The sequence below is a fragment of the Pteropus medius genome, unplaced genomic scaffold, assembly GCF_902729225.1.
Source record: "Pteropus medius unplaced genomic scaffold, Ma_sr-lr_union100, whole genome shotgun sequence".
NCBI lineage: Eukaryota > Metazoa > Chordata > Mammalia > Chiroptera > Pteropodidae > Pteropus > Pteropus medius.
In genome coordinates this window covers 106,188-114,240 of record NW_024344561.1, presented here as the reverse complement: position 1 = coordinate 114,240, position 8,053 = coordinate 106,188, and the positions used below count along the sequence as shown (strand labels likewise).

Sequence of the window (8,053 nt, the reverse complement as noted above, 5' to 3'; positions counted from 1 at the left end):
AATTATTCAAACTTGCTATTATATCTTGACTCTGTTTTCATAAGATATTTATAGAACTTTTTCCAATTTATCCAGGGTTATCTAATTTATTGATATTTTTGTTATGCTCATAATTTTAATCAACACTTTTCTTTTTCATTCATTGAATTATTTATTTGTGGTTTCTAGTTTTTCCTTGATGGATTTCACCATAGGTTTGTCTATTTTGTTTATTTTTCCAAAGAACTAACTTTGGGCTTTGCTATCTTTGCTATTGTATCTTTGTTATCGATTTCATTGATTTTTAAATTATTTCCTTTCTTCTACCTCCTTTGGTTATATTTTGTTTTTTGCTTTTTTTCTTCCAATTAACTTTTTGTATTTATGCATAAGTTTTCAGCTGTTTTCCTTTCAGATATTAACATTTAAGATTATGAATTTTTTTAAATGCATTACTTTCTCCTTGTGCCACAGTTTTGATGGTAGTGTTTTCCCCCCAGTTTTATTGAGACATAAATGACATACAGCACTGTGGAGTTTAAGATATACTACATAATGACTTGACTTACATATAATGTGAAATGATTACCACAGTAAGTTTAGTTAACATACATCATGTCATATAGATAGAAAAAAGAAAAAGAAAAATGTTTGTGTACCTTGTGATGAGAACTCTTAGGACTTACTCTCTTAACAATTTTCAAATATATCATATAGCAGTGTTAGCTTAGCAGAATGCTCTCGAGGTCCATTCATGTTGTTGCAAATGTCAGAATTTCCTTCTTTTTTTATGGCCGAATAATACTCCTTTGTACGTATGTACTACAACTTCTTTATCTATTCATCTGTCAATGGACATTTAGGTTGTTTTCATGTCTTGGCTACTGTGAATAATGCTGCTATGAATGTGGGGGCGCAGATATTTCTTTGACATAGTGTTTTTGTTTCCTTTGGATATATTCCCAGAGGTGGAATTGCTGGATCATATCTATTTTTAATTTTTTGAGGAACCTCCATACTATTTTCCTTCAGTGGCTGTACCAGCTTACATTCCCACCAACAAACAGTGCACAGGGGTTCCCTTTTCTCCACATTTCTCACCAGCATTTGTTATCTCTTGTATTTTTTAAAAGTCTCTTAAAATGTTTATTTTTGTCCGAATAGCTGACAATTTTCTGTTGAGTCCTTTGGTTTATTATTATAAGCATTTCTTCCCCTTGAAAAATCTATTCAAAACATCTCAATCCTTGAGGTAAAGAAATTTAACGAGAAAAGCCATCTTGCTTTTTTTTTATAGAAATAAATTCTTAAAGTTCCTTTAGCTTGGTAAATAGAAATAATCTCTTCTTGTTCTACCCTGGTGAATAAAAATATACTTTATACAGCAAAGTATCCAGTCACTTATTGGCAAACCGAGGGTGAGAACTATTCATTTACATGTTTTACTCAAACAGTGCCATACTGCCACATCACGTAGACTTTTTTTTTTTACATAGTTTCCGACTATGGTTTTTTTTTTTTACATAGTTTTCTGGCAAAGATAAGGTTTTGGAATTGGAAAAGCAACAGAAGTTTTATCTCTTAAAGCTCTGGAAGGGGATTAATCTGAGTCATCTTCATCAAGATATTCCTCAGCATTGGTTAATGTTCGCATGGCATCTGTCCCTTTTTTTTTTTCCTAAGAGATTGCACAGGCAGTGTTAGTAGCCATGTCCAGAGCCAGCTTCTTCTTATTGTTTCTTGAGTCTGTTCTAGCACTGTTTTTCCAGAAGTGACTGGACAATATCTGCATAATTCTTCCAGGCAACCGTATGCAAAGCTGTATCTCCCAACTTGTTCTGTTGGCTCAGTTCAAAGTTTGGTTGAGTAAATATCATTTCTACTGTATCTTTGTGACCCCTGTGACAAGCCCAGTATAAAGCAATGCTTCCAGCTTTGTCAAAGCCGTTAACACTAACTCGTTGTCCAAACACTCAACCAACTCAAGTTGCCTGTTTTTGCAGTTTCATGCAATGAATTGTCAACGGATTCTGCCTGCTCAGCCACACTGTTGCTTGGGATTGGTCCAGTCCCACCTTTGGCGGTGTCTTTCCACCAGTTGGTATCACTCGTGTCAGTAGTGTAGATAATATCACCTTCCTTGACTTGTATTTCATCTGGAGTTTTGGGTTCAAACGTGTAAAGAGCTTTGAACACTTTAACTTGCCCTGGTTTGACTGGTTTGGGTGGCGGCTTGGACATCTCGCTTCCTGGAGCAGCTAGCTGATCCTAAAGACCATGCAGGAAAAGCCAACCAAACGCACGCCTCAAAGTTTCTTTCCGTCTGGTTTGTAGAGGTGTGCCTTCAAGGACCTGTGCCCACCCTTGGCTGCCGGGCCAGTGGACGCAAGCCTATTTCTTATCTTTTTGATCGTAGCCATGCTAACAGGTATGAGGTGATATCTCATTGTGGTTTTGATTTGCATTTTCCTGATGATTAGTGAAGTTGAATACCTTTTCATGTACTTTTTGGCCATTCATATACCTTCTTTGGAGAAATGTCTATTTGGGCCCTTTGCCCATTTTAAATTGATCATTATTTGTTTTGCTATTTAGTTGTATGAGTTCTTTATGTATTTTTGGATATCGACCCTTTATCAAGTTTATATTTTGTAAATATTTTTCCTATTCTGTAGGTTGTCTCTTCATTGTGTTGATTGTCTCTTTTGCCCTGCAGAGCTTTTTAGTTTGATGTAGTCCCACTTGTTGATTTTTGCCTTTTTGGTCATTCATTCATTCATTTATTTATAGTCCCACACCTCTTTTCCCTTTGGCAACCATCAACTTTTTCTCTATATCTATGGGTCTGTTTCTGTTTCGTTTTGTTTATTCATTTGTTTTGCTTTAGATTCTACATATAAGTAATATTATACAGTATTTGTCTCTCTCTGTCTGACTTATTTCACTTAACATAATACTCTTTAGGTCCATCCATTTTGTCACAAATGACGAGATTTCCTTCATTTTTATTGCTGAATAACATTCCATTGTATATATGTACCACATCTTCTTTATCCAATTACCTATTGATGGACACCTAGGTTGCTTCCATATCTTGGCTATTACTAATAATGCTGCAATGAACATAGGGGTGCATATATCTTTTTTAATTACTGTTTTTGTTTCCTTCAGATAAATACCGGAACTGGAATTGCTGGGTCATATGGTAGCTCTATTTTTAAATTTTTGAGGAATCTCAATACTGTTTTTCATAGTGGCTACACCAATTTACAATTCCACCAACAGCACATGAGCGTTCTCCTTTCTCCACAACCTTGCCAGTTCTTGTTATTTATCGATTTATTGATAATAGTCATTTGGACAGGTGTGAGGCTTTAATTTGCATTTCCCTGAAGATTAGTGATGTTGATCATCTTTTTATATGTCTATTGGCAATCTGTATGTCCCCTGTGGAGAAATGTCTATTTAAGTCCCCTGCCCATTTGTTAATTGTGTGTGTGTGTGTGTGTGTGTGTGTGTGTGTTTGTTTTGTTTTGTTTTGGTGTTGTTACTTATATATTATGTTATGAGTTATATATTTTGGCAATTAACCCCTTATTGGATGTATCATTTGCAAATATCTCCTCCCATTCAGTAGATTGTCTTTTTGTTTTGTTGATGGTTTCTTTTATTCTACAAAACCTTTTTTGTTTGATGTAGTCCCATTTGTTTATTTTTTCTTTTGCTTTTGTTGACTTTGCTTTTGGTGTCAGATTTAAAAAATCATTACCAAGACCTACATCAAGGAGCTTACAGACTATGTTTTCTTTTTTTTCCTAGAAGTTGTATGGTTCCAGATCTTACATTTAAATCTTTAATCCACTTTGAGCTAATTTTTGTGAGTGGTATAAGATAGGGGTCTAGTTTTATGTTTTTGCATATGAATATTCAATTTTCCTAGCACCATTTATTGTAGAAATTCTTTCCTCCAATGAGTTTTCTTGGCTCCCTTGTCAAATATTAATTGACTAAATACATGTGGTTTTATTTCTGGATTCTCAATTCTGTTGCATTGGTCTATGTGTTTGTTTTTATGTCAGTACGATTCCATTTTGATTACTATAGCTTCAGAGTATAGCTTGAAATTATGAAGTGTTTTTGAAATCAGGAAACTTGGCTCTTCTTTCTCAGAAGCGATCTGGCTATTTGGGGTCTTTTGTGGTTCCATATAAATTTTAGGATTGTTTTTTCTACTTCTGTAAAAAATGTCATTGGAATCCTGATAGAGATTGCATTGAATCTATAGATGGCTTTGAGTAGTATGAACATTTTAACAATATTCTTCTAATACATAAACATGGGATAACTTTTCATTTATTTGTGTCTTCTTTGATTTCTTTCATCAATATCTTGTAGTTTCAGTGTACAGGTCTTTCATTTCCTTGGTTAAATTTATTCCTAAGTATGTTATTATCTTTTTTATAGTTTAATATATTTTAGTAGCAAACTTACCAGAACAGCACAAAAGACTGACAACATTAAAAAACATGTACTTGCATGTAGGACAATTCAGTTAAAGAAGTATAGTGAATGGATGGAATGTATTGTGTGATAAAAACTTCATTTTGTTACAAACTTCATTTTGCTTCATTTGTGCTACAAACTTCATTTTTTTTTTGCCATCACTAAGAAATTTACTTAAAAAAAATCCAAATGCTGCCATTGTTTAGAAAAATTTAACAGGTTTATTTATAATAGTTATAAAGTAGAATGGCTGAAACTTGTTCACTGAAACATTTTGAATTGCATTAATGCTTTATGTCCCCATATTTATATTAAAAATTCACACACAAATGTAAATGGAAAAACTTCCCATACCTGATTTCTGTGCCCTGTTTTTTAACTTGTAGTCATACACTTAGGTATCTTTTGACCTCATGGGGAAAAAATATCTAACATTCAGAACTACCGATAACAGGAAGAAGAGAGAAAAAAAATTAAAGAATGAAATGGGTCCCATTATAGCAGATTCTTAAGTATGTTCTCCACATATGCAGCGTGCTAGCTGGGTGTCTTTTGGCATATTTGTTACACATTTGGCAGGGATAGCAGACAAGTTGGCATCTTCAAAAAGGCCAACCAGATAGGCCTCGCTTGCTTCCTGCAAAGCACCAAAAACTGTGGTCTGGAAGCACAGATCTGTTTTGAAGTCCTGAGCAATTTCTCGCAACACATGCTGAGAGGGAACTTTGCAAATGAGAAGTTCAATGGACCTCTGATAATGTCTAATCTCAGAGTGCCACAATACCAGGCCTGTAAAAATGAGGTTTTTCATTTCTCCAGTAGAGGGCTCACTCTCGTGCGCGGCTTTTATAGCCAGTTGCTTCCTTGGTGCTTTACCACCAGCTGACTTTGGGACAGTCTGCGTACTATGACCCCTAGTATAGAGGCCTCCCTACTAATCCTCCTTCTTCATCTGGCATTCAGTAAGCTAGAGGTGGCGTTGGCATTAGAGAGCAACACCAGTATTTTATTGTTTTGGATGCCATTGTGGATGGGATTGTTTTCTTTATTTCTTTTTTAGATCGTTTGTTGTTAATGTATAGAAATGAAACTGATTTCTGTATGTTGATTTTGTATCCTGCAACTTTACTAAATTCATTGATTAGTTCTAACAGTTTTTTGGTAGAGTCTTTAGGATTTTCTCTCTGTAAGATCCTATTATATTTTACTCTTCCCTTTCTGATTAAGATGCACTTTATTACTTTTTCTTGCCTGAATTCTCTGCCTAGAACTTTCAGTACTATGTTGAATAGGAATAATGAGAGTGGGCACCTTCGTCTTGTTCCTGTTATTAGAGGAAAAACTTTCAAACTTTTACTGTTGAGTATAATGTTAGCTGTGGATCTGTCATATACAGCCTTTATTACGTTGAGTTCTGTTTCTTCTATACCCAATTTGTTGAGTGTTTTATCATGAAAGAATGTTGAATTTTTATCAAATGCTTTTCTGCATCTATTGGGATGATCATGTGATTTTTATTTTTCCTTCTGTTAATGCAGTGTATCACATTTATTGATTTGCATATGTTGAACCATCTTTGCGTCCTAGGGATAAATCCCACTTGATCATGGTGTACAATACTTTTAATGTGCTTTTGAATTCAATTTTCTAACATGATGCTGAGAATTTTTGCATGTATATTCATTAGGGATAATGGTCTGTAACTTTCTTTTCTTGAAGCATCTTTATCTGGCCTTGGTATCAGGGTAATGATGGCCTTGTAAAAGTAGTTTGAAAGTGTGCCTTCCTCTTCAGTTTTTTGGAAGAGTTTGAGAGGGATCGGTATTAATTTTTTAAAATGTTTGGTTGGGTTCAATAGTGAAACTATCTGGTCTTGGGCTTTTCTTTTTTGGGAGATTTTTGATTACTGATTTAATCTCCTTACTTGTTATAGGTCTGTTCAGATTTTCTGTTTCTTCATTATGCAGTCTTGGTCAGTTGTATGTTTCTAGGAATTTATCCATTTCTTTTAGGTTATGCAATTTCTTGGTGTATAATTGCTCATAATAGTCTCATGACCCTTTGTATTTCTGTAATATCAGTTGTAATGATTCCTTTTTCATTTCTGATTTTATTATATTTGTAACGTTTCTCTATTTTTCTTAGTCTAGCTAAAGGTTTGTCAATTTGTTGACTTTTCAATAAGCCTGCTGATTCATTGATATTTTTTCTGTTCTTTTCTGGTCTCTATTTTCATTATTTATTTTCTGATCTTTGTTATTTTCTTCAAATTTGGGCTTAGTTTATTCTTTTTCTAGTTCCTTGAGGTGTAAAGTTAGGTTATTTATTTGGATTTTTTCTTTTTTTAATGTAGGAGTTTATCACTATAAAGTTGCCTTTTGAATTGCTTTTGTAGCGTCCCATAGGTTTTGTTATGTTGTGTTTCCATTTTTGTTTGTTTTAAGATATTTTTAAATTTCTTTTTTGACTCATTCATTATTTAAGTGTATGTTGCTTAATTTCCACATATTTGCGAGATTTCAGCTTTCCTCCTGCTATCGATCTTTAGTTTCATACCATTGTGGTTAGAAAAGATACCTGATATGATTTCAGGCTTCTTATATTTGCTAACAACTGTTTTGTGATCTATTATATGATCTACCCTGGAGAATGTTCCATGTGCACTTGAGAAGAATGTATATTCTGCTTTTATGACCGTTAAGTCTCTATATGTCTGTTAGGTCTGTTAGGTAGGACAAAGGTCTCAAGGTCTGGGCGGTTCTTACTAAATACTATTCTTTCTACATGTTAAAATGTAGCACAGTATTTTGCAGATGCAGTTGTAAACAGGATGAGCTTGACAGGAACCCAACATGATAAGTGTAGCCAACTGCAAAGAAGAAATCAATATGTAATTAATCAAATAGGATATATAAGCAATGGCTAAGCCTCCCTTCCCAGAGAGAGAGTTTGAATGCGAATCCCTCTCCTTTAGTTGTTGCATTAAGTAAATAAAACTACCTAAGGATGACCTTGTATTATTCTTGAATAGAACACCCCAAGCAGAAGACACTCCTGAGTTCAGTAACAGGTCCATATAGTCTAAAGTATGGTTTAAATCCATTTCCTTGTTGGTTTTCTGTCTGGATGATCTATTCATTGTTGAAAGTGCGTATTTAAGTATTCTACTATTATTGTATCGTCTATTTCCTCCTTAAGCTCTGTTAGTATTTGCTTAATATATTCAAGTGCTCTGGTGTTGGATGCCCATATGTTTATCATTGTTATATCTTCTTAATGAATTGACCCCTTTATCATTATATAATGATCTTCTTTGTCTCTTGGTATTATTTATGACTTTAAGTCTATTTTGTCTGATATAAGTACTGCTCTCTTTTGCTTTCCACTTTCATGGGATATCTTTTTACATCCTTTCGCTTTGAACCTATGTGAGTTCTTATAGATGAAGTGAGTCTCTTGTAGGCAGCATATAGTAGTTGGATCTTGTCTTTTCCTTCCTTCCTTCCTTCCTTCCTTCCTCCCTTCCCCTTTCCTTTCCTCTCCCTCTTTCTTTCTTTCTTTCTTTCTTTCT

At 34.2% G+C, this 8,053-nt stretch overlaps 1 pseudogene; it reads right to left on the bottom strand.

Annotated features, from left to right (window-relative positions):
- Nucleotides 1-1,579: 1,579 nt before the first annotated feature.
- LOC120610918 (osteoclast-stimulating factor 1-like) lies at nucleotides 1,580-2,220 on the bottom strand (annotated as a pseudogene).
- Between the last annotated feature and the right edge of the window lie 5,833 nt (nucleotides 2,221-8,053).